Here is a 25,209-nt window from a genome sequence, read left to right as displayed (position 1 = left end):
TAAGAAAAATTATTTCCATGGATTTTTTTTCAAGACGGGGTTTCTCTGTGTAACAGCCCTGAATGTCCTGGAACTCCCTTTATAGACCAGGCTAGCCTTGAACTCAGAGATCTGCCTGCCTTTGCCTCCTGAGTGCTGAGATTAAAGGTGTGTGCCACCACTGCCCAGCTATTCCCATGAAATTTAAACAGGGTCATCTGTGTTGACCACAGGTGGGTATATTACGGAAGGCAATGACTGCCCCTCCCTCAGAATCTATCGGTAGCCAACAGTTCAGCACAGAGAGGCAGAGTCCCTCTTCCCAACCCATGACTGCCTGTTGACAGACCCAGTGACCAATGCAGACAATCCCAGCTATGGTGGGATGATGTTTGTAACAGCCGTGTGATGGCTTGAAGACAGCAATTCTTAGGTGTTCTCCAACTTCCACAGGCTATATTATTTCTGCTCCCTCTTTGGTGACATTCCTCGAGCTTTATGGTGGGTGGTATAAACAGCCTATTAAGGCACTCAACTATCACTTACTCTAAGTTCCTTAAGTAGCCATGAGTCTCTGCATTTATTGTCCTTGACATGAACGTGGGAAATGAACCCCAGAAATGAGGAGACTATAGGTGAGAGGGAGGTAAGAGAGGGTGAGGAATGCTAAAACATGATCTCTCTATATGCAATCAATAAAAGAATACATTTAATCAATAAAAATGGGAAATTTGATTCTACAAAGATAAAAAAGATAAAAAACCATTTTGCATTCATGATACATATATATATATGTTATATATGTTATAGTATATAGTATAGTATGTTATAATCTTGTAAGCACACAGCAGACATTTATTGGCCAATGGATAAAGCATTTTCAAAGTTAACTCCTGAGGAAGACGGGAGACCTGCGTTGGGGACACAAGAGCTGGTTTGCTTGGAAGCTCACTGGATCTGAGGCAAGCTAGAATGAAACACCTTCCCCAGGGACAGTCTTGGGTGTGACACCTTGGACAGACCAGGTTGTGTGCTGTGTTTGCCTTACACATGGCCTTGAAGTAAGGGGACAGCTGGAGTGAGAACTTCAGAGACTTGAGGTCTCTTCTGCAAAACAAAGGGCTGGGTTTGGTAGAGGCTAAGATATCTTAGCTTGGGATCTGGTGTATGGACACTTAGCCTGGCCAACCTCAGTGTCTCTGGACTGTGTTGTTTCTGATTCGTACAGTAGTTAAACATTCTGACTATCATCCTTACTCTCGGGTCTCTTCCACAGGAAGACAAGTCTTTACAGGTATTTAGGAGACAAGGGTCACCTGGTTTGGGGGAACAGAAGATTCATACAAATTCCCCCAAGCTGTGGCTGCTTATTGCTTCTCAGTATTCTGGTTACTGCAGGTGCAGCTGTTGTCTGCAAACACAACCACCTTCCTCTCACTGGCTCTCTGCTCCCAGCCTCCATTTGCCAACCTCCGAACTTGTCCTCCCTCTGCTCTAAAACACGGTTTTCCTCAGCTCACAACATGTGACCAATTTCCTCATGAGTGGGGAAAATAAGAATAGGAAGTTTGAACCCTCAGTGTCTGAAGTTCTCTCTTGGTCCCTCCCTGTTCTTCCTTTTTTTGATAGAAATCCAAACACAAAGGAAGGATGCTGAGCTTCCAGGCAGCAAGGGAGAGGTAGGCATTTTCTCATTTCTCTGTTTTGCCTATCCTCTCTGTGTGTCTCTCTGTCTCGCTGTGTCTCTGTCTCTGTCTCTCTCTTCCTCATATCCACCCTTCGATGCTTCATTCTGTGGTTCTTCTGCTACTATAACATCCATGAATTTGTACACAATGAAGCTATCATTTCATAAGTATTATCTGTACATTTATTTCTCAAGGTTAGGAGATGGATTGCTTTTTTATGTACCTCATTGTCCAGCACAACAGAGGGCATAGAGAAGCCTGGTGTTCTATAGCTGTCAATCATATTCTATGTAGCACTAATCCTCCTCAACCCAACTCAAGGAACAACAACTATACGAGTCAGAGAATGCACATGTGACCTTGATCTGGGAAGGCAAGATTTCCATGAAAATACTCATTATGCCTTAGGGACACTGGAGAGTCAACACAGAACTATGACCTCCAATTGTGACCTTGAGGTGACATCAGTGCAGAAAGTTCTATTATTCATGCTACAAGTTCGTCTGGGGGGGGGGTGTCAAGAAGCATCCATGAGAGTGGGGAAAATGAGGCAGAGGAAAAGAGAAGTGTGAATAATGCCCTGTGTGCCAATTACCACCTTGGGAAGCTGTGACTCAACCTCTCCTGAGACTCTGAGATGCCAGAGCCACGTCCCACTGTCCCCCTGGGAAATAGGAAAGACTGGGTTCATCCATTTGTTTGTCATTCATTTGATGACTTCTTACCTGTGCTGGCTGTGATTGTGTCTGCCTGCAGCCCAGGAGAAATCTAGCAGAGAGACAGAGAGGACACATGGGGTATGTGATGGCAGATCTTGGCTATCAACTTGACCACATCCGGAATCAACTAAAAACCAAGCATCTGAGCATGCTCATGAAGAGTTTGCTTGACTAGACCATTTAAGGTGAGAAGACACACCCTAAATCTGGGCCACACCTTCTGGTAGCAGCCCACAGGAAAGTGTTGTAGGACATCCTTTGTCTATGTGTTTCTTTCATTGGTTAATAAAGAAACTGCCTTGGTCTGTTGATAGGGCAGAGCTTAGGTAGGCAGGGAAGATGGAACTGAATGCTGGGAGGAAGAGGGGCAGAGTCAGAGGAACACCATGAAACTGCCAGAGACAGACTCTGGGAATTTTACCCAGTAAGCCACTGCCACGTGACGATACACAGATTAATAGAAATGGGCTAAATTAATATAAGAGTTAGCTCATAAGAAACTAGAGCTAATGAATGGGCCAAGCAGTGATTTAATTAATACAGTTTCTGTGTGGTTATTTCGGGGCTAAGCTAGCTGGGTGACCTCGACGAACTCTTCCTACATAAAAGGACATGGAGGAAGGAAGTTCTTGCTTTTTGCCTACCTGCTCTTGCTCTGCCCAGCAGGTTCATCTAGCCTGTTCCCGAGCCATTCCCTCACTAGTGTAAGAACCTTTATCTTCGGGATTCCAACATAAATGGAAGACTGGCAGCTCTCTAGGGTTTCCCTAGGATTCCAGTGCCAGAGTAGAACTGCTGAGACATTCAGTCTCGTCAGCTCCACAACTACTGGATCTTTGGCCTTTCAGTCAGGAGACAGCCATTGCTGGACTACACAGATCACAGCTTGAACGCCTCTCTAATAAATCAGCACTGTTCCTTCAGAGAACCCTAACTAATCCATAACAGTACCCAAGGCAGGATAGAGGCCCTAAACAGCACACTGACAATGCTTTACTTGCTACCGTAACTCAAGGCCAGACCTAAACCCCAGTTATGCTGTGGCCTCTAGGCTGCAGAGCCTTGCATCAGAGGCTGACCTGTTGAGAGGAAAATGTGTTGAAGAAGCTGGAGCAACATACTAAAGCCACAGGAACAGAAGAGAGGCCTGATCAATGCACCACTGTGTTTATTAGCAGTCGCATGAGCTGGCTGGTGTAGTTGCCATGGAGACAAGCCCCAGGATTGGTCAATCATAATGACTCTTCAGTTCTCTGCAGTTTGTCCCAGCTCCTGTTTATACAACTGATGGTCAATCCTGAGTTTCTCTTGATGTGAATGAACTTCTCCATGTCATGATTCTCCTGTCCCCCTAGCTGTCTCTTGAGCTAGACCCCCTTCTTCTTCATGTAGCCCCTGGATTGCCTGATTCTAACTTTCAGCTATTTTAACATACACACATGCATGCATGCATGCATGCACACACACCCCTGCACGTGGACATGCACTGCACACCCACATGCATACACATACATGTACTCTCATGCACACACACACACTCATGCACACACACACACACATTTTCTCTTATTTCTTTGCGGTAGTTCTGTCATCATCACACACAGTAGTCTTGGGTCAAAACTGCCTGACCAAAGACAAACATGGCATCAGACAAGGAAGCCAGGGTAGAGCAGTGTAGATCACAGGGTATGTTCTGCACTGTGTAGAAAGAGCTCCGCTCACTGGCTGGGAGCAGCTGCAGCGCTGTACAGGAATGCTCACTGACCACGACTAGCCAGAGCATTTTCTGTATCCATGAATTAGCCCATTCTGCATTGCTTTGATAAAGTATCTGAGGAAAGATAACTTCAGAAAGCAAAAAGGTTTGCTTAGCTCACAGGTCTGCAGTTTCAAGAGCATGACTTCATCAGCTCCTCCCTGTTGAGGATGCCCGTAGTAGACCATGGTACCACTTGACACAGGGTGACGTCATGTCCCTAAAATTCAAGTCCAGAGCCTCTAGGGTTCCACAACCCGTTTTGAAGATGCACCACAGAATGGCCTAGGGACTTTACACTAGGCCCTACTTCTTAAAGCTCTCACCCCTCAGTGTTCACACATGATGCAGGGACAGAGGAGCACATCTCCCATATGATCGTTCGGTCACCATCCACATCCTATCACAGCAAGCTATCATCAGCCAAAAATGTGTGAAGGTTAAAACTATTTTCTTTAAAAGTATCCCACTGCTTAAATGAGACGCTTTGCATTTCTGTATTACCAGCCAATCATATATGAGTATACCACATGTTTGCCTCTGATCGAGAGGTAGGAGAGATTGATTAAGGAATTGACCCACAAGTTTATACAGTTTAGTAAGTCCAAATCTGCATGGTAGACCTCAGGCTAGAGACACAGTTCGAGTCTGAAGGCACCTGCTGGTAGAATTCCCTGTGTCTTGTGGGAGGAAGGAGTCAGTTGTTGGCTGTCAGAAACTTCAGCTGATTGGATGAGGCCCATCATGTCATCGAGGGTGATCCACATCAATCAAAGTCTGTTAAGTTAAATGATATTTTCACCTTAAATGCCTTCATGGGAGTAGCTAGAACAATGTTTGATCATATATCTGGGCTCTATGGCTTTGCTAATTTGACTCATAAGAATAGCTATGGTACCACCCACCTCTGGTTCTTAGCAGTGGTTTCTTAGTTTGTGTTTGTTTAATGAATGAATAAGTGAAAAATCTTGCTGACTTTGTCCTAAACTTAGGGACAGTCTTGACCCTTTGCTCAGACTGAGAAAAATCTCACATGCATCCACACAGATGCCCAAGAATGCTCTTCTGAGCCTCTGTTAGCAAGACCCCTAAGCTGGAAACAAACAGAATGCCCGCCGGCACTGTGTGACCCAAACGCCAGTGTTACAACGAACATGGGCTACAGCCGCATGCCAGAGGGAGAGCCTCATACATAGGACAAGGTGGAGCCAAAGAAGCAGACACAAAATAGCAGGGTGTTAGTTCATTAACATAAAGCTTCAAAGAGGGTGTGGTTTCTCTTCATTCTATGTGTTAATAGATGATGTCTACTCAGGTGCTAAATAATCTAGAAATGATTCCCACTAAAGTCATGATAACGTTTCTTCTCTCTGGGTACAGAAGGAATGTTGGCCCACGACACCTTCTCATGTCATTCCTCACTGTGTCCCGACCGGCTAAGCTTCACTCTTCTGTCTGAAGAGATTCATCAGTTTTCCTCAAGGTCCCCTCAAACCAAGTGCTAAAAAAACCAAGAAAGACTGACCCCCGCCTCGAATGGCTTATGGCCACGGAGGTCAGTGTCTTCACTCTGGTCTTGCTGCCCAATCGGGTCTCCTCGAGACCCTTTCCATCTCACCTCTTCCTCCGGGACAGATGTCTCCATTTCAGCGCCGTGGCTAGATTTACAATATAACCAGTTTAACAGTTGGGCGTCCTGAAATTCAGCCCCAGCGGAACTTGCGGAGCAGCTGCAAAAAAGATGAATGTCTCTCCTGGGATCAAAAGCCTGGAGGGTTTTCGGGGAAAAGTTCAGTAGTGTGTGCATGCAAAGCCTATTTTAAGCTGAAGGCCCTGTTAGGGTTGAAGCATCCGTCTATCTCATTATTAGCTGGAAGAGCCTGAGGTGACTGTGCTTTGAGAGATCCCCCCCCATCGCTGGCTGGAAGCTCAGGGATAGAGAGCAAGCTGTCAAAACTCCAGAGCTTCAGGATTCCGAGATGGCAGTGGGCTGCAGGGCAGGTATGGGTGGCTCCCGTTAGCCTCTTTTCAAACCTGTAAGTTAATACTTGGAGACGTGCAGTTAAATATACTTTCTACCCACTCCCCACCCAGGAAAACACCCCCATCCCCTACCTCTCTACCTGGAGAACAACAACTTTCACACGGAAACCTGAAGAGAAGCATGCGAGGCTCTAGACACCTCACATCAGACTGGCTGTCACGGACGCTGGCTTCAGTCAAGCGTTTAAACTCCGGCGGAGTAACATTTATCTACAATGGGGTCATTTTATAGATCCATTAAACCTACATTTTCTCTTGGGCTCCTTTCCCCCAGCTCCCCTCAACCCTTCTTCCAGTCACATACTCTAAAAAAAACCCTTAAGCCCCAGAAATAAATCTCTATAAACTGCCAAGCATTCAATCAGGCTTTTACTGTATCTCTTTGCAATTAGAATAAATTTACTGCTTGGAGAGATGAGGGGAAATATGTAAGGTACTCCTTGGATAAATATACTCCAGTGAGAAAAGTAGAGGCTCTGTTAAAATTATCTCTGTGAATTCAACAAGAATCAAGGTCACGGGAACAGCCACATACCAGGGAACGTTAATTAATGGGCCTGCAGCTGGTGGTACCACTTGGCCGCTTTGCTCCAGCTGCCTGCTCTATATTTCTCTCGTTTGTAGAACCATTCTTGGCCCAAATCCCATCTCTCTCTCTCTCTCTTTTTTTCTTCCAAGTACATAAGTCTGTTCTGGAAGGACGCCAGCTTTTCAGAGCACTAAAGCAAGTGCTGTTTCTTCACTGTTTTTATCTCCTTTCTAAAAGGAAGGCTACTCTATCACCTCTGGAGCAGGATTACTGGGAATCAGTGATGGGGCTGTGGCCTGAGGTCAGTGTTCTGGCGTTGTGTGCTAAGCCGGCCAGGCAGGCCCTCCTGTATCTTCCCCTTCAGCAAACACAGAAGACAATTGAAATCTCCTCCTATCTTCTTTGCCTGTGTGGCTTTTGGGTTAGGCAAAGCGGGGGCGTGGGGGGGTAGAAGGCAAAATGTAGTCAGCAGGCACTTACCACGAACTGCAGAGGCAGGAGGAAGGAAGCAGGCACTAAGAGGCCAATGGAGTAGAACGTTTTCCCAGGGTCAGAGGAGTATATGTCATGTTGGTCTACTGGGAAGGTGAAATGAGTAAACCTCTTAGGTGGGACCCAGGAAGTGGGCTAATTACAATGCAATGTCACAAAGGAAGCCTAGCTTAACTGGCCACTCTGGTCTTCCCCATGATGCTTTGATATATATTTCAGCTGTGCATCGTTCTGGCTAAGAACAATTTCAGAAACGGAAAGATCTGGAAGCTAGGCACCGTGATACACGCCTACAAACACAGCATCCAAGAAGCTGAAACAGAAGGATGCAGAGTTACAGTTAACCTAGCTAACTGTCAATGTACGGCATAGAGTTATGTTGGTCAACCCAGTCTCCAGGGGAAGATCATGTCCCTCAAAAAACAATGAACAGGCCGGGGAGCTGGCTCAATGAGTAAAGCACTTGGCACGTGAGTATGTGGGCTTGAGTTTGAGTCTCTAGAACCTATGCAAAGCTGGACACAGTGGCACACACCTGCAATCCTGGTGCCCGACAGTGAAGTGAGGATCAGAGACAGGGGCAGCCCCGGTAACTTGTGGGCCAGACAACCTGGCGTATGCAAGAGCAGGTAATAAAAGACTCTGCCTTAAACAGCGTAGAAGGTGAAGCCCGACCTTTGAGGCTGTCCTCTGAGCTCCATGGGTTTGCTGTAACACTCTCAAACATGTGAACACATACATGCACACACATACAACCTGTACATCATACACACAGAGATTTTCTTTATGAATTTGTGTTTGGATCCTGATCAAGTACTGTGTTTCTGTGACAACAGGCCATTGCCATATAGGAAGTTAGCCCAGGTACACCTTGACTTTCTCATATGTAATACAGAGTTCATAGCAAGGTATTTGCCTCAACGCTTTCTAAAGTGGTGCTGCATATGTAACCTTAGGCACAGGGTGCGTGGGTAGCTCCATGAGTTTCTTCACTGTGACCATTGGGCTTGTTAGTTACAGCCAAGTGTTTCCATGGCAGCAAAGGATGAGGAAGGGAGTTTGCCTCTGAGCTGATGAAGGCGGTGAGCAAAGCCGCGAAGTGTTGGTCCCACTTACAGCCTGCCTTGTTTTTCTTCTCTCTTGGAAGATTTCTCTCCTTTCGAGTTGCCTTCTGAAGGGACTGGGCGTTCTTCCACACAGTGACAGACATGCGAATCTCGCCCAGAAATAACAGGGAAAATGCCTGACTCTGCAGTTTGCAGGAATTCTCCAGGTAGTCATTAGGCATAAACTCAAGGCAGAGCCCTAGGGAAGGCTGTCCCCACCCCTGTGACAGGAGGGTCATCTGTTGGCTAGGGCCGGTCTCTGCAAAGGAAGCTCAGCTGTATGGAGTCCTTCAAGGGAGGAAGAATGCTCGGCAAACATCTGAAAGGGTCTCTGTTACTACTTCCAAACTGTAAAACGATATTTTGGCCTTTTAAATGACTTGGGAATTTTTCTGAAATGAAGGACTATGGATTTGATGGGGGCCTTGGGATGAAAGTGTTCCTTCTCTTTGAAGCCTTTCAAACAACTTTAATCCGCTTTCAGAGCGCAGCTCAATTTGCCGTGGCATTCTTAAAGTATTGTTGCCTTCTGCACAGATCTGATACTTGTGTGTCTTCTTTTAAAGGCGTTTGCAGAACTATTTCGGGTGCAAGAAAAAGTTATGATAGATTATGAAGCCCAAGACTGCATAGGGTGAAGACCTGGCTTCTGAAATGCTTGAAAGACATTTAAAAGTTTTTTTTTTGCTTGGACTATAAGAAAATTAAACAAGTAGTGGGAACTATTGTTCAGTGGTTATGGTGTATCTGCTCTCTATAGTACAAGATGCAAGGTCAGTTCCTGGAATTCACATCAGGCAGATCACCCACCTGTAACTCCAGCCCCAAGGGAATCTGACACCCTCCTCTGAGAGCACTGCATTCATGTGTACAAATTCACACACACACACACACACACACACACACACACACACACACACACACGAGAAGTCTGGGCATCTCCAAATTCTGTAAAAGGACCATGCAATAAAGGCTGACTGGCTGCTTCCCTGTTCTTGTCATTGGAACCCTCTGGGACAATGATCCACAGTCCTTGGGATAACTTAAGAGGTGCTGGGGGAGAAAGTTCGACTAAATTCAATCGAATAGCTTGCATCCTAATTGCATGTTCATCCATTCAGACAGCATGAACAGCAGCCATTCCTTAGTCATTTTGAGTCTACAGTACTGTCTGGATCTTTATCAAGCCAGGACCCAAACCTGTGCCCATCTTCCCTCTCCATCCCATAGAGCATATCAGGACACAGTCCGGGTGTTCAGAATCAGCCCAGGGGCATAATTATCTGCAGGGAGGTGACCTGTTGGTCTTCTGACAGAGAAGAATGATCTAGTTTGGGCAGGGCGGCTCCAACGGCAGAGAGCTGGACTGTGGTCTGGACCATCCTTTACCACTGCATCTCCATGCTTGACTTTGTAGTGAATGCAACCACACTGTATGCAGTCTTTTGAGTGGTTCCCCCGCTTTGTATACAAATCACAGCCTCATTCACGCTGAGTCATAGCCCAGCCCTTCATCTCTCTTTACCCCAGGCTATTTTAAGGTATGAACACGGCACATTTTGTCACTCCATGTGTTACCGGAGTCTTGACCGGGGAATTTTACATGATGAAAGATTCGTCCACAGAAAGTGTGTGGCTGCTCTTATTTCCACCAGAGACCATGCGTGACATAAACAGGCGGCACGGACTGGCTTCCTATCGCTGAGGATGGCTTGCTGAGCCCTTACTCATGTTTTGCTACCAAGGACAATGGAGTGCATTCATGAAAAGGTGCTTATCTGGTTCACACTTCTGAAGGGTCATGACCAGAGGACCTCACCAGGTGATAACCTCACTGGTAGAATCCCAAGGTAGATGCAGGGCGTTGCCTTAACTTATTTTCTTGTAGTTGAGGCAAAATGCCTGGCAAGAAGCAGCGTAATAGAGGAAAGGTTCATTTTGGCTTACCATTCGAGGAGATACAGCCTATCCGGTGGGAAGGCAGGAGCCAGAGGTTGCTGGTCACATTGCATCCCCGCTCAGGAATCAGAGTGAACAGAAACTGGAGCCAGGATCCAGAAGCTCAAGGCCCTCTCCCAGCGACCTCTACCTCCTAAGAGACCCAGCAAGTCCTTACCTCCTAAAAGATTCCATAGTCTTTCCAAACGGAGCCACCAGCTGAGTTTGCACCAAGTACTCAACGTATAAGGCTATGGGGACATTTCACATTCAAACCACGGCACTTTCCCATTCTTAAAAAGCAGCATACTATTAAAATCATGAGGATAGTCCCCCAGGCCCCTTATAGGTCAGATGGGTTAGCTCTCAGTTATAGAGGGCTTTTGCAGTTTTTACAAATAGCCTTAAGAGGCAGCTTTTATTATTAGCCCATTTTACAGACAAGGAAACCAAACTCAAAGTGAAACAGATAATAAGGAGGGAGGCAGGATGTGCGCACAAGAAGGCTGACTTGATCTATGTTTGGAGGACTTGACTGATAAATCCTGTTCCTGTCAGTTAGGGTAACTGTTGTGCGACAAACTTTTCCTGGGGAGACGCAACACGCATCTATTCACCCCAGATAGGGATCCCAAGACTGACCAAAGTGTAGATACTAACAAGGTCCAACTTGGTCAAACAATGAGTTTTATTGGGACTACTTATAGAAGTATGGGTTAAAAGTTACTACAGGAGCAGAAATGACTCACAGACAACTGCATCACCAAAGCCCGCCCCAGCCTGGCGACTGCTCACAAAGCTGGGCCCCTGGAGCGCACTGCACAGCCTGCAGGCAGCTCAGGCAGCTCAGCAGGTTGAAGAATGTCTTTTCCAGGTTACTCTGGGCTAAACTTCTTCCAGGCAGCTCTGCTGATTTCTGCTTCCTACAGGCAGCTGGGCTGGCCTCAGTCTTCTCTGCAGCTCAGTTTGTCTCAGAGGGACATTCCACTACTCTGGCACGGAAACCTTGTGAATCTGGTCCGTCTCAGGGACTTCCTGAAGCTGTTTTGAATTGTTTACCTTCCTGTTCAAGGAGCTTCCCTGTAGGATAGGATGTTTCAGTCTCACAGAAACTGTTACACACAGTGGCATGACCTCAGAATGGATTCCGAAACTCTCTGAGCCTCCTCTTCTGACTATGTTTCCACTTGTGAGAAGGACAAGCGGGCCTGACAGTGTCGCTCAGTGACTTGAGTGGGAGGCAAATGTGATGAGTCAGCAGGTCGCAGGCAGCCAGCATGGTCCACCTGTGCCAGCGGGGAGAGAGAGAGGCATGGTTGTCAGAAACAGGTTCTGTTCCCTCTGCTGTAATATGCTGGGCTTGGGCACAAACATGGAGGAGAGAGACACGCAAGGTGGAGTTCATGTCTCAAAAGACAAGCTTCAGAAAAGTGGCTTTGGGGACGACAGTTAGTACCTGCTATCTAAGGATGGCCAAGCCTGTGAGTAAGAAGCCACTGGTTTTGCTCTGATGCTTGGGTAGATATGGCGCTAGTGTCTCCAGACCATTCATTCCACCTGGCTTATGAGTCCTGGATGAGCTGCGTGGATACAGATCCTGTGAATCCCAAGTCAGGACCCATCTAAAGAAGCACCTTTACTTCAGCAGCAGATGTGGAGTAGTAGGAGACCTGGACCTAAAAGGTCCAGATGTCAACATGTGCCAGCCTTGAGGTCAATGGTAAAGAGGCTGTGGGTCACAAGACTTGGCTGAAGAGAGTTGAATAAACTAACTAGTTGTAAAAGAGACTGTAAAAGAAGAAGGGGGAGAAAAATGTTATGAAAAACAAAAATATTAAACATAGCCATACGTGGAATATTATTTATTCATAAAAAGGAATGGCATGCTCTTGTGGGTTACAGAGCCGATGAGCCTTAAAAACCGGTGTGCTCAGGGAGACAGAAACAAACGACCACTTGTTGCCTGGATGCAGCCGGTTTAAAAGCACAGTTGGAGAGATAGTATGTGGATTTGTGGTTGGCAAGGGCTAGAAGGAGGGAGAGTGCGCAGCGCCTGGCAGCGGGTTCAGAGCTTGCAGGCGTGTGGTGAAAATGTTCTGGAATAATATAGTGGCGAAGGACGCAAAGCAGGAGTAACAGGGCTTGCGACCAAGGCTGAGGCTCTGAGTTCAATCCCAGGCACTCACATAAAAGGACAGAACCCATCCCTACAAGTTGTTCTCTGAATTCCACACAAGCATGCACACACAATAAATAAGCATGATACATTTGATACAATTTTTTTTTTAAAAAAAAGCATGATACAATTTTTTTTAAAAATAGTGGTTTAGCCGGGCGGTGGTGACGCACGCCTTTAGTCCCAGCCCTTGGGAGGCAGAGGCAGGAGGATCTCTGTGAGTTTGAGGCCAGCCTGGTCTACAAGAGCTAGTTCCAGGACAGGTTCCAAAGCTACCCTGCCTTGAAAAATCAAAATAAATAAATAAATAAATAAATAAATAAATAAATAAATAAATAAAAATAGTGGTTTATGTTATGTGAGGTATATCTGGGGGAAGGATCAAAACCAGAAATTAAGCTATTAAATCCCAATATCCTAAAACAAATGCCAAACGATTCTAAATTTTAAATTTTTTTAATTTTTTCTTGCATCTTCTATAGTTGCCTACCTAGCAGGAATTTGCTTTTTCAAAAGGCCGTTTGTTTTAAGAGCCTTAGTCATTCACAGGAAGTTGCCAAGATAGTAGACCAGGTCCTAGCACCCCGTCTCCCCTCAGTGGTTGTAATCTGGCATTCCTGTGTCCACATGGAATCCAGGAAATTAACATTGATACAATCACTGTTTGCTTGTCTAACCCTGAGAGGTTTGCTAGTGCTGACATAAAGACACATCACCATCCCTCTCCCAAGCTCTTTCCTGCCTATCCTTTCTAGCCCCACCACTACCCCAGTCCTAACCAATAGCAACTGTTCATCTTCTCCGTCTCTGTCACATTGCCACAGCGAGGCTGTTTATAGCAATATCGATAGAATCATAAAGTGTTTGACTTTGAGATCAGCTGTCCCGTCAATAGGATGCCTGCTGCTATGAACACTGGTGGGCAGATGTTTGTGCAGATGTGAGCTTCCTTTACTCTGGGATTCAAGACAAGAAATCCTACTACAGAGCCCTGTCATGGATAAGAATATATACCTAGTTTTTTTTAAAAGAGTCCAAACTAGCATCAGAGAGTCTGGACCATTTAATGCGGTGGTTTTCAACCTTCCTAATGCTGTGATCCTTCAATATAGCTCTTTAAGTTATGGTGGCTCCCCCAACCAGAAAATTATTTTATTTATTTATTTATTTATTTATTTATTTATTTATTTATTTATTATGTATACAATATTCTGTCTGTGTGTATGCCTGAAGGCCAGAAAAGGGCACCAGATCTCATTACAGATGGTTGTAAGCCACCATGTGGTTGCTGGGAATTGAACTCAGGACCTTTGGAAGAGCAGGCAATGCTCTTAACCTCTGAGCCATTTCTCCAGCCCCCAGAAAATTATTTTTGTTGCTACTTCATAACTGTAATTTTGCTACTGTTATGAATCATAACGTAAATATCTGTGTTTTCCGATGGTCTTAGGTTTCTCCTGTGAAAGGGCTGTTCTACCCCACGGGCTCACAGGTTGAGAACTTAATACATCACCCACAATGCAGCAGTGATCCAGCTCTCCACATTTTGCCATCATTCCTTTTGGTGGGTAGGATCTTGCTGGGTAGCCTAGGCTGCCTTGGAAGTCTCAGTCCTCCTGCCCCAGCCTTCCTACTGCTGGACATCCCTACTTTTCCCTTCAACTGTTCTAATTGTTATTATTGCATTTCCTCGTTGGGGGAAAGATGCTGGCTAGATTTTCATTGACTTAGTTTTTGTTTTTGTATTTTTTCCTCCTTCCATTTTATTGAAAGTTTATTGCTTTCAATATTGAATTTTGAGAAATACACACACACAATAAATACAAGTCCTTGTCAGAACGTGTGGTTTGCAGAGGTTTTTTTTTCTTATACAGCATAGCATCTCTTCTGCTTTTTTTAACAATGACTTTCTAGGACATTTAAAAATTATGATGATTATTATTTTTTGATGAAGCTTATTTTAGTGTTTGTCCTTTGGTGCACGTGGATCATGCGTTTAATGTTGTCTAAGAACTCCTTTCCCCAAACTTAGATCCTGTAGATTCTCTATAGCATTTTCTTTGAAAGTAAAGTTCTGAATGTCTTAACTGCGTGGATGGGTGTGACGGAAGAGGGCATGTGTGCCACAGAGAAGTCAGAGGACCGCTTTGTGGAGCCAGTTCCCTCCCTTCACCTCCGGGGTCAGAGTTCCTGTTGCAGGCTTGGGTACTATAAATGCCTTTACCTGCTGAGCCACCTCACCAACCCCTATAGATTTTGAAAAGGTGCTCCCCTTCCTCAATATAGAAGAAATGTGTGCACACTGCTGATTATTTGGAATATAAAAAGAAGTTGAAGGGAAAATCAAAATGGTGGGGCGACAACCTCCTGAAGTATGTTTTGGTATTAAACTTCAATTTTAATAAAAATGTGACCTCTTTTGTAACATGCCACTGGACCCCTCCCACAGCGAACCGGGCCAAACAGCCGGTTGCTGAGGGAGCGGTGACTCGCTCAGTGCTGAGCTCAGCTGGGGGAGTTGCCGCTCAGACACGACCAAGAACTACTGACCCTAACGGTAAGACGCGTGTTTATGAACTACAGCGGTTAGTCACACACCGTGATTACCGCACCAGATAAAGAAGCTATTTAAGACAGCAGGTTGCTACAGCCAAAAAAGAAACAGGAAAGTTTTTGAAAATCACCGGCTTGTAACCAAGGAGAACGTCAGCTCAGAGGGCAGAATGGATTGGTGTGCACCCGCTCGCGTGCAGACAGAGGTTGACCCAGCACAAAAACAGCCAGGCTTTGGCTCCATTGTGTTTAACTGCCCAGCAATCTATTGAGGTTTCTTTTCCCCAGCCCTAGCCTGTGCGGCCTTCTGACCCGCAATATCCTCCTGTCCTATCACGTCTGACTTCTGGGTGTACGGAGCTCTGACTTGGCCCCACACCTTGACCTGTCTGCTTAGTTGGCCAAAGGGTAGCATCTTAGATGAGAGCAGTGGCCTCCATTAGCAATCTGTGCTCACAACAGAGCAAGGTGGTTTCTTCGCCTTCACTTTTGTTTGTTTTCTTTGAGATGGTACCTTGCCATGTGGCCCAGGCCAGCTTTGAATTAGCAATCTTCCTGCCTTACCTTCCTGAGTGCGGGAATCACAGGCATGGGTCCTAAGAATGCCTGGTCAGTAGGTTAGTTTAGAAATGACAGCATTAGTGGGACTGGGGACGTAGCTCAGTGGAGGACTGCATATGTGAAAGTCCATGGGATTCAATTCCTGTAAATAAACTAAAAATTAAAATCAATCAATCAGTCAGTCAGTCATTAGTCAATCATGGGGCATTAAGAATCCACAGACACGTCTCCCCACCTCCTACACAGCCTGGATAATAAGTGAAACTTGACACAAATTCTTTTATAAAGCTAAGGAACAATTCCATATTTGATTCGATAAGTTTTTGTATTTTGTATTTATATCTCATGTTTGAACCCCATGGAACATTACTCATGTTTTGTGGCCACATGTTTATGAAGACAATCTTACTTTTAATTACCAAGTAAGAACCATTGTTACATGTTAGATATTGAAGAATGGAGCAAGTCCCCTGGATTCCTTTACAGGTATGTAAAAATTCCACAAAGTTAACTATACAGTGAAAAGTCACAACCAAAATAACCATCAATAGAGCATTGACTAACTGCATTTGTGACCACCCATATAAAAACTTGATACAAATTGCCGTAGAAAGGTGACTACATCTACCGAATTAAGAACAGCTTACTAATTGTCACGTAGAATTCAACCTCATTTCTTTTCTTTTCAAGATATTGAGCAAGAAGATTCTTTAAATATTATCAGTGGAGAGGGGCATGGTGCCATTCACCTGCAGTTCCAGCACTCAGAAAGCTGAGGCAGTAGGATTGCTACAACTTCAAGGCCAGCCTGAGCTACAAAGTTAGACTCTGAAGAAAACAATGGATGAATGAGTGAATATCAAAATATTGTCAGTGGTGACGTCACATTTTCTTCTTTCCTGAATTTCTTACATTGTATTACATGAAGCCTATATTTCATAAACAATCAAGGAGGAAAACTTAATTCCTGGTCAAGGTCACATGGTTGTGATATGGTAACAGAACTGTCTTCGTAATTTATAACTTTTGTGGACTCGAGTTTAGCTTATAAAACTTGATGGCAGGACTGGAGAGAAGGCTCAGCAGTTACGGGAACTTGCTGCTCTTCTAGAGGACCCGAGTTCAGTTCCTAGCATCCACTTCAAGCAACTCACAGCTGTCTGTAACTCCAGCTCCAAGAGATCCAAGGTCGCTGGTCTCTATGAACACCTGGATTCACATACACACCTACACTTAATCTAAAAAACAATAAAATAAATTTTAAAAGTCAATTGCCAAAAGTACTCAGAAAGATCAAGGAATGTAGGTTGAAATGTGAGAATTCTCAGCTTTTTAACCCCTAGCCCATCCTCCCCATGTAGCAACTTTCTGGGGGTGGAGAGGGTATTTTTAAATAGGGAATTTCAGACCGAGAGTGATCAGAAGGGATCGAGGGGGCTTTGCAGGAAGTGAATGAAATCCACCAGCCTGCTGCTGGCCGATTCCTCACCCGAATCATATCCCCTCCTAAGGGCACTGCCCTACAAGCAAGAGAAATCCCCCTCTTTCCAGTCTCAGTATGTGAGTTCCCACAGACAATGACCCGCAGCTAGGCAAACACATTAGTATGCTCTCCAATCCATATGAGTCAATTCAAGTTCAAGTTCTTGTTCATTTTAGCAGTGAATGGCATGGGCAGCTGGCCCCATTCCTGGTGCTCCTCTCTCTCTCTCTCTCTCTCTCTCTCTCTCTCTCTCTCTCTCTCTCTTTCTCTCTCTCTCTCTCTTCCTCCCTTTCTCTCTCCCTTCCCCTCCCCCCTTCTCCTCTCCTCTCCTCCTCCTCCTCTTCTTTTTCGCTCTCTGTCTCTCTCTGTCTCTCTCTCTTTCTCTCTCTCCTGTGTCACTCCTTCCTTGTCACCTTGTGTTGGATTTAGTAGTTTAGTAGTGACCCCCATGGATGTAATGTGGCACAGCCATAGAATGTATGCCTGGCAGGTAAGTTCAAAAGTTCCAGCCCCAACACCAAGGAACAGGAAAGAAATTGGACCTTCTTCTTTGGTATTTCCCCTTAACTGTCCTTTAGAGGAGAGAGAAGTAGGCTAAACTAAAGTAGCCCCTCTATTCTCCATCATACACCTCATCATATTGTTGGCAGAGCTTACTAAAGTTTTTAATTTAGTTTACTAGTGCTTAACTTCTGCCCTCTTTCTCTTCCCAGATTGTAAACATCACAAAGCAGGGATGTATGTGTTTCAGTTCACCTTTGCTGAGCTGGTTTATAGCCCGTAGTGGACATTTCATACAGTCTGTAAGGTAGATAGTATTAACAGAGCTTTCACCTCATTCTCTAAGATGAACTCTAACTTCATCACGGCTGTAGACGATGACCAGTCCAGTCGTTTCCTCACTCACTCTTTCACTGAGTAATCAATGCATTTTCACCGAGCCTGCTATTGGCTGGCCTTAACTGACTTGCTGGACCCTTTAGCCTAGTAAGGAAGACAAAAGCAGAGAAATCTGATGCATGGAGATGGGGTTATGATGCGTCCCACGCCGTCTGGGGGACACGCAGACAGCCATGTCCTAATGTGTTGGAGAGCTCCAGTCACCCCACATCCATTCAAACCCAACCACTTCTCCCCTAACCTTCTCTAAGTTTGTATAGAAAGGTTGCAACTTGCTTTTTAAACAGAGGGTAGATAATGCAAAAGCTGATGGCACAGCAAAGATGAACCGGAGGATTAGTTTGGTATTTGAGAAGTCCAAACTTGCAAACTCACAGTTGTAGGCTGGGGATGAGCTCTGTGGGTAGAATGCCTGTCCAGCTTGTACAGTCCCTGATCCTGTCCCAGCTCTGCATAAACCAGGCGCGGTAGTTCATGCTTGTAACCCTCGTGCTCAGGAGGTGGAGGCAGGAGGATCAGAAGTTCAAGGTCATCCTCAGCCTTAGCAAATCGGAGACCAGCCTGGGATATGTGGCACAGTCCCCCACACCCAACCCTGGAGAAAAGTGCATTTACTCTGTCTTCATCCTTCCTTCTTTCCTCCCTCCCAATTGTCTTCTTTCTACACACACAGATCAGACACAAGACACGGCCAAGCAAATGTTTCCTGACTGGGTGACTTCAGCGGATTAGTGCTCCTTTGAAAGTGATATTGTTAGAACCATAGCATGTTGATGTGTAACACAGACATCTTTATGTGTAACACAGACATGTCTATGGGGGAAAGGTTCAAACCCTGGCCTTGTCAATTAATAAGGTAGGAAGTTCAGCCTAAAACTACAGACCCCAAAGCTTTGGGGAATCTTGATACGGGTTAAGGAGGAAATTGGAAAAAAAGAAGAGAGATTTCTTTAAGGATTATTTATCTTTTTTTTTTCTCCCTTTTCGCATCTCTCCTGGGCTTACCTCCTACTCCCTGAAAAACAATTCCTTGCTAATCCAGCTGGGATGGTTGTCAAGCAGGGGTACCTTGTTAATGATAGCAGTAATAAAAAAATAAAAGGGGGTCAGGTGATTAGAAACTGCTGGTAAATCAGAGAGACACCGGGCAAGTTTTATTGTCACCTAATGGGAAAGCATTTATTTCAGGCGCTGACAACAGTATCACAGAAATGAATCAGGGGGAGAGTCTCACAGTTTCCTTGATACATCCAGACATATTTTAGAGGGTCTTGGGAGATGGCTCAGTCAGATGCCAGCTCTACAAGCTTGATGGCCTGAGTTTAGATCTTTGGCACACGTGTGTAAAAAGTCAGGCACGCGGGGCACACGAGGAACACACCTGCAATCCCAACACTGTGCAGGTTGACACGGGAGGAGCCCTAGGATTTGTGAGGCAGCCAGTCTAACCAATCAGCAAGCTCTAGGTTCAGTGAGAGCCTCTGGCTCAAAGCAGTTGAGGAGGTCAACATACCTCTGACTTCACTTGTAGGCACACACATGTGCAGGCTTTCCCTCAGATAGAGGTGCATGCATGCACACCCACACATACGCATGCATACAATATATACAAGCATAGTCATAGAAATTAACTTTGTTTAAGACCCTTTTTTGTTCTTTGTAAACAATGAAAGCAACCCATGTGTACCGTAACAAAATTAAACAATACAGAAATCTACAAAGTCAAAAACTCCAAGCCTGGCCAGCTCCTTCTCCACCCAGATGTTCTGAACAATGCAAGATGTCCAATAGCCATGCAAGGCCAGCCCACATGTGGCATTTAAAGCAGAAAGAGGAAATAGGTGACATTCACTTATGTCACACATTTTATTTAGACTGATGTATGAAGATCATCATTGCAATATCTAATCAAATTAACAAGACATGGGATTACTGTTGTTTGTTACTGTCTGTAGTCTGCATCTGCTGTGTAGTTTATGCTTAGATACTTCTCATTGATGCTTCTCGTTGGAAATGCTTCATCTATGTTTTGAATCATTAAAATGCACAGTCAAAAAGCCATTCTGGCTGAAAAGCTGAATCTATGTACCTAAGTGGTTGAAAGTTTTCCAAAACCTGAATCAAGTGCCCGATTTTATGCGAAATTTCAAGCAATTAGAATTAAGTTAATTAAGCTTTATCTTGTCTGTTACACCAGCCCCATGTTGGGTACTCAGGAGCCAATCTCCTGCTGAGCTATGAAAATTCAACCCTGTTAAAAGTTTGATCTAGAGTCGTCTCGGCTCTTTGTGTTTGTAACTATAAGTAGAAATGTGTAATTAAAGATGATCTATCTACTACATTCCATAATACCTTTATCTAAATTTCATTTTAGGAAATTTAATAAATCATAATGTTTATTTTACTGAACAATCTAGTCTTTTTTCACATGAAGTTGTATTTTGGATGCATGTGTGTGTGCATGTGTGTGTGTGTGTGTGTGTGTATGTGTGTTTGTGTGTGTATGTGTAGAGCAGGGTAGACATCTGGATGTCTTCAATTTCCTTCTTAAGATTTCTTTTTAATTTATATATGTGTTTGCTTGCATGTATCTATGTGCACCACATGTGTGCCTGGCACCCTTGTAGGCCAGAAGAGGGCATCAGGTTGCCAGGAACTGGAGTTAAGGACAGTTAAATGGAGTTAAGCCACTATTCAGGAGCTAGGAAGAGAACCCAAGTCCTCCGCGAGAACACCAGGTGGTCTAAACTGCTGAGTCAGCTCTCTATCCCCCCTCTTTTGTTTGTTTGTTTTTGAGATAGGTCTCTAACTGAGCCCGGAGCTCACAGTTTTGGTTAGACTAACTGGCTAGTGAGTCCCCACCATCCACCTGTCTCCATCTCTCCTGTGCTAAGTTTCCAGGCACATGCCCTGGCATCCAGGTTTTATGTGGGTTCTGGGAATCCGAACCGAGTCCTTAACTGGTAGTTACTGAATTTTTTTTTTTTTAGTCTATGTGGCTCTACCGTCATTATCGTAGTTGCGCCATAGATTTATTTATCTTACCCCCCCATGCCACTAATGGGCCTCTGCATTGATCTGGATATTTTACAGTTCCAAACATCCACGTTTGAACATTTGTGTTAGTATTTCCTAAGAAAGGACGTTTCAGGGCCCGAGGGTGAGCCATTAAAAAAACTGAAAACGAACTCCACCCGTCCCCAGCAGTCATGCCGTTTCTTATCAGACACCCGTGGCTTGCAGTGTTCCCCAGCATCTGTAGATGCTCCAAATGCCTGAAACAAAGATTGTTGGGGGGAGGGGCCTTTGGAATCATCTGTTCTAATCTTTTATTTTCAGGCCTGAGGCACCAAAGCCAAATGCAAGAAGAGGGAGCACAGCTTATTGGTGCCAAGGCTGGGAGCTGAGCATTTCTCTTGCCCTCTCTCTGTGGGTACAGGGCCTGTCCTAGCTTCCACAGCATCCCCAGGAAGGTGGCTGTCCCTCCTGTGCCCAGGCACCCTTTGCCTGTGATGCTGTAACAGTATCAGGCAGTCTGACAAATCAGCAAACCTTTCAGTGGAGCATCCCACACCTCCACAGTAAACAAGGCAGAGGAGCCAAGGCTTCCCCTTGATATTTATAACCAGAATAGAACTGAATCAGCTGGAAGGCTTGCTACAGTTTCAAAGCAAGCTTTCCTGCCTCCCTTCTGCTGAGCACAGCCAAGTCACAGGCCCTGACCGAAGTGCCTAGCAAGCCAAACATTTTGCCTTGAATAGAAGCCACTTGGGAAGACAGAAGCAGGGGGTTTTGTTGGTAGGGGGCGCCCCTTCCCTCCAGTAATTCACGCTAGTGGGCTGGCGAGAGGTTAAAGCCATGGGGTGTGCAAGCAATGTGGACAATCTCTAGCCATAACTGCACAGAACTTAGTCTGCTGAATTTAAGGCCACAAATGCTGACAGATCTCACCAACTCCTCACAGAGCTAGTCGAGCAGGGAGATTATTGGAGATTTCTATGCTTAAGTCCATTGAGGGCAAAGCCAGGACTGACAGCAGTTTTCCTACCTCTATTTCTAGAATGCTCTCCTCTTCCCCACCAGTCCTGGTGTCCTGCACCCTGGACACTCCCAATAGGCTTTCCACAACTTTGCCTCAATTGCATGAAGAATATTTTAAAAATATTTTTTACTTCACAGATATATTTTTTGTTTAAAAGAAGAAAAATCAATCCAGTTGAACATGGTGATGCATGCCTTTAACCTCAGCATTTGGGAGGCAGAGGCAGGCCAATCTCAGTGATTTTACAGTTAGTCTGACCTACAGCGTGAGTTCCAGATCAGCCAGGGCTATATAGTAAAACCCTGTCTCAAAATAAATAAATAAATTCAGACTTTTTAATTCTATTTATTTTCTTTTAATTAAGACTTTTCCTTATCTATTGATGGGTGTGCCACAGCGCGTGTGTGGAGGTCAGTGGGGGTCTGTGGATCAAAGTTAGCCTGTCAGGCTTGATGGAGAGTCGCCCATTCAGCCATCCATGGCCCCTCTATTCTTTTCCCTCCTCTTATGCTTCTTCTTTCTACCCTATTACACAATTCCGACACCAACAAACTGAAACGCAAGAAGAAGCTAAGTCTCTTTCTTCTCCAGGCAGGCCAGGAAGGCTATCTTATCTCTCTTAGCAACACAAGAAAACACTGACATAGTTACCATTTGGGGAGAATCTTGTTTTTTTTTTTTTTTTTTTAAATCTTAATGATCAACATGGAAGTTAATGGCAGAGGCTGAGGTTTATGTGAAGTAGCTTTGGGTGATGAAGGGACTTGGGGTGTACTGGTCAGTCTTTTCTTGACTATCAGTGTGAAACAGAAATACAAAGAACCCACTTTTCCATAAAAGATGGTGAAAGGGAGGGGTGAGTTCCCAGCCTAACTGCAGACTCGAGCTTCCACGGGTGACCTCTCTCCTCTCCTGAATGCCAAAGTTGTAAGACTCAGTCAGAGGTGGGTGGGGTTTCCACTTTGCTCAGGATTTAACTTCAGAGTCTCAGAACTTCCAGTAGGCAAGAGGTGAAGCTATTACCTACTCCAGGGATGGGTTCCACGAGAAAGCGCCCCTTTGTCCAAAAACACTGTGAGGAAATTGTCAGTTGCCAGATTCTGGCCCAATTAATCACTAGAGATTCACAGTCAGAGACCTCCCTTCCCGGGGCCTGTTCTCGCACAAGGCTCATTGCAAGGCAGATTTATGAAACATGGCCCCAGCCGCTTACATTCCGTGTGCTACAATTTACACATTCCTGTGGGGGTCAAGGTGGGGAATGGCACGCATACTAATAGCTTTCATGTAAACCTTCTTCCAAGCTCATTTTACTGATACATTACAATATTCTTTTTTTTTAAATAAATGACACTTCAAGGTCATGAATGAATGCTTCCTAATGTCCATTTTTAGAAGATTACAGGTCTCAAAAGGGCAGTGAGAGGTTCCTTAGACCATTCCCATTTCCTGGCTAAGACTCTATTTGAACCATCTTAGCAGATCTCCAAGAAGACAAAAGAATATTTTCCTGTAAGTCTCACAATCTCTATTTGCCAAGGTCTTTCTTAAATCTCTGGGGTTTTGTGGCTGTATGGTTCCAAGCATACATATTTTACTCCGTGTTTAAGTCCTAAAATAAGATCCCCTTGCAGAATACTTCTATGAAAAAATTGCAAGGTGGCTCAGAAGGTAAGTGTGCTTGCTGCCAAGGCCAATGGCATGAATTCAGCCCTGGTACCCACATAAAGGACAGAAGTGATGCCTTCAAGTTGTCCTCTGGCTTCACAGACCCACAGTGGCACATGTGTACCCATGGACATGCACAGACACAATGAAATAGATGTTTAAAAAGCTCCAAAGAGGAAGAAAATATCCAACAAAACTGCTGACTCCAAGGGGCCTGGTGAAGTGGGTCTACCATCTTGCTGAGGTAACCAACTGCAGGGTGTTGGCTTCTTGGCAGAAGGCAGAAGGTCCTAAGGCTTTGCCTTAATTTTTTTCTGACCTAAATGGTCAGTCAGAGTCTGTCTTTGTTCCATTTGTCAAAACACCATTGTTCTTTCTCTTCACTGGGGTGGTTTCACTTCCATTGTTTAAAATATCAAAAGTCAGAGCAGCCTTGAGTGGATGGAAGCAGGGCTTGGCGACTGCCTTGGTGGCCAGGAGCCAGGCTCATCTTTGGTGTTCAGCGGACCGTGGAGATCAGGCTGCCAACCAACTTTGGCTCCATTGCAAGGTTACCAGGCACAAAGAAGTCTCTGTCACCAGTTACTCTGCTCCAGGACCACAGCACACCGCATGGGGAGCCCCAGAAGAGGGCACCCTCTTCTCCCAGCGCAGCTATCTTTATATACAACAATAAGCTCATTAAGGAGAGGCCCAAGATTTTGCTAAGAAAAGTATCTGACAGGCCTGGTTTTGTTCTGTTGTTGTTTTGTATTTTTTCTTAAGAAGGTCATGGTCTCACATTGTTATGAAAAGACACCCACTTTTCAAAGTTAACATGGGGCCTTATTTTTGTGGAGAGACAGAACAACTGGGGCATTTTAGCTCCAGAGAAGAAGTAATACATTTTAAATGATCATTTAGTTGTGAATTTTTTATATTGGACTTTAACATTAATTGCTCAAAAATGTATTTTAAAACAGAATTTAAAATGCCATGTACCTATGCTGGGTGCAGGCCTATAACCAGTACTTGGAAGGTGGAGGCAGAAGAATTTACGAGTTTGACACCAGCCTGGGTTATATAATAAAAATCTTGTTATAAATAAGTAAATAAAATAAAACAAAATACAGAATAACAACATTGAAAAGCTTGATTCTTGTGTTAATTTGTGTCAACTACTATGTAAAAGAAAAGGGATTGCTTAAAAATTGGTAATTCATTTTTTTCTGAGTCTATAAATTGCCATTTAGAAAATTGTTGGGATCATTTATTAAGTATGTGAATATTTAAAAAAAATAATTACGAGAATTCAGTTGGTCCATTTGAGGAATTCTTAAAGATAAGATCCAGGCAATTCTCCTGAGAGAAAATCCTAGTTTCATGTATGGGTTCAATGCAAAGGATGGCTTTATATTTCTCAAAACCAACAATAGACGTGAGTGAGAAAAGAGCACCGACTTCAAAGCCAGAGTAAAAATAATTGTTATTCCTTAGGGACCGAGATGACGAAACCCCAGTGGAGAAGAGGCCGATGTCATCTGAGCTTTAGAAGGTCCAAACCCATGTCCCTTGATGTCCCTGGACACCAATCTGC

At 44.6% G+C, this 25,209-nt stretch overlaps 1 long non-coding RNA gene across 1 annotated transcript; it reads right to left on the bottom strand.

Moving 5' to 3' along the window:
* Window positions 1-10,920: 10,920 nt before the first annotated feature.
* Window positions 10,921-18,065, bottom strand: LOC125406639 (uncharacterized). Its single transcript, XR_007233979.3, has 3 exons — window positions 17,858-18,065; window positions 15,544-15,693; window positions 10,921-12,038 (listed from the first exon to the last, which is right to left on the bottom strand). It is a non-coding gene; the product is annotated as an uncharacterized LOC125406639 (long non-coding RNA).
* Between the last annotated feature and the right edge of the window lie 7,144 nt (window positions 18,066-25,209).

Source organism: Myodes glareolus, chromosome 10 (assembly GCF_982192425.1).
Source record: "Myodes glareolus chromosome 10, mMyoGla1.1, whole genome shotgun sequence".
NCBI lineage: Eukaryota > Metazoa > Chordata > Mammalia > Rodentia > Cricetidae > Myodes > Myodes glareolus.
This window is presented reverse-complemented; position numbering and strand designations above follow the sequence as displayed.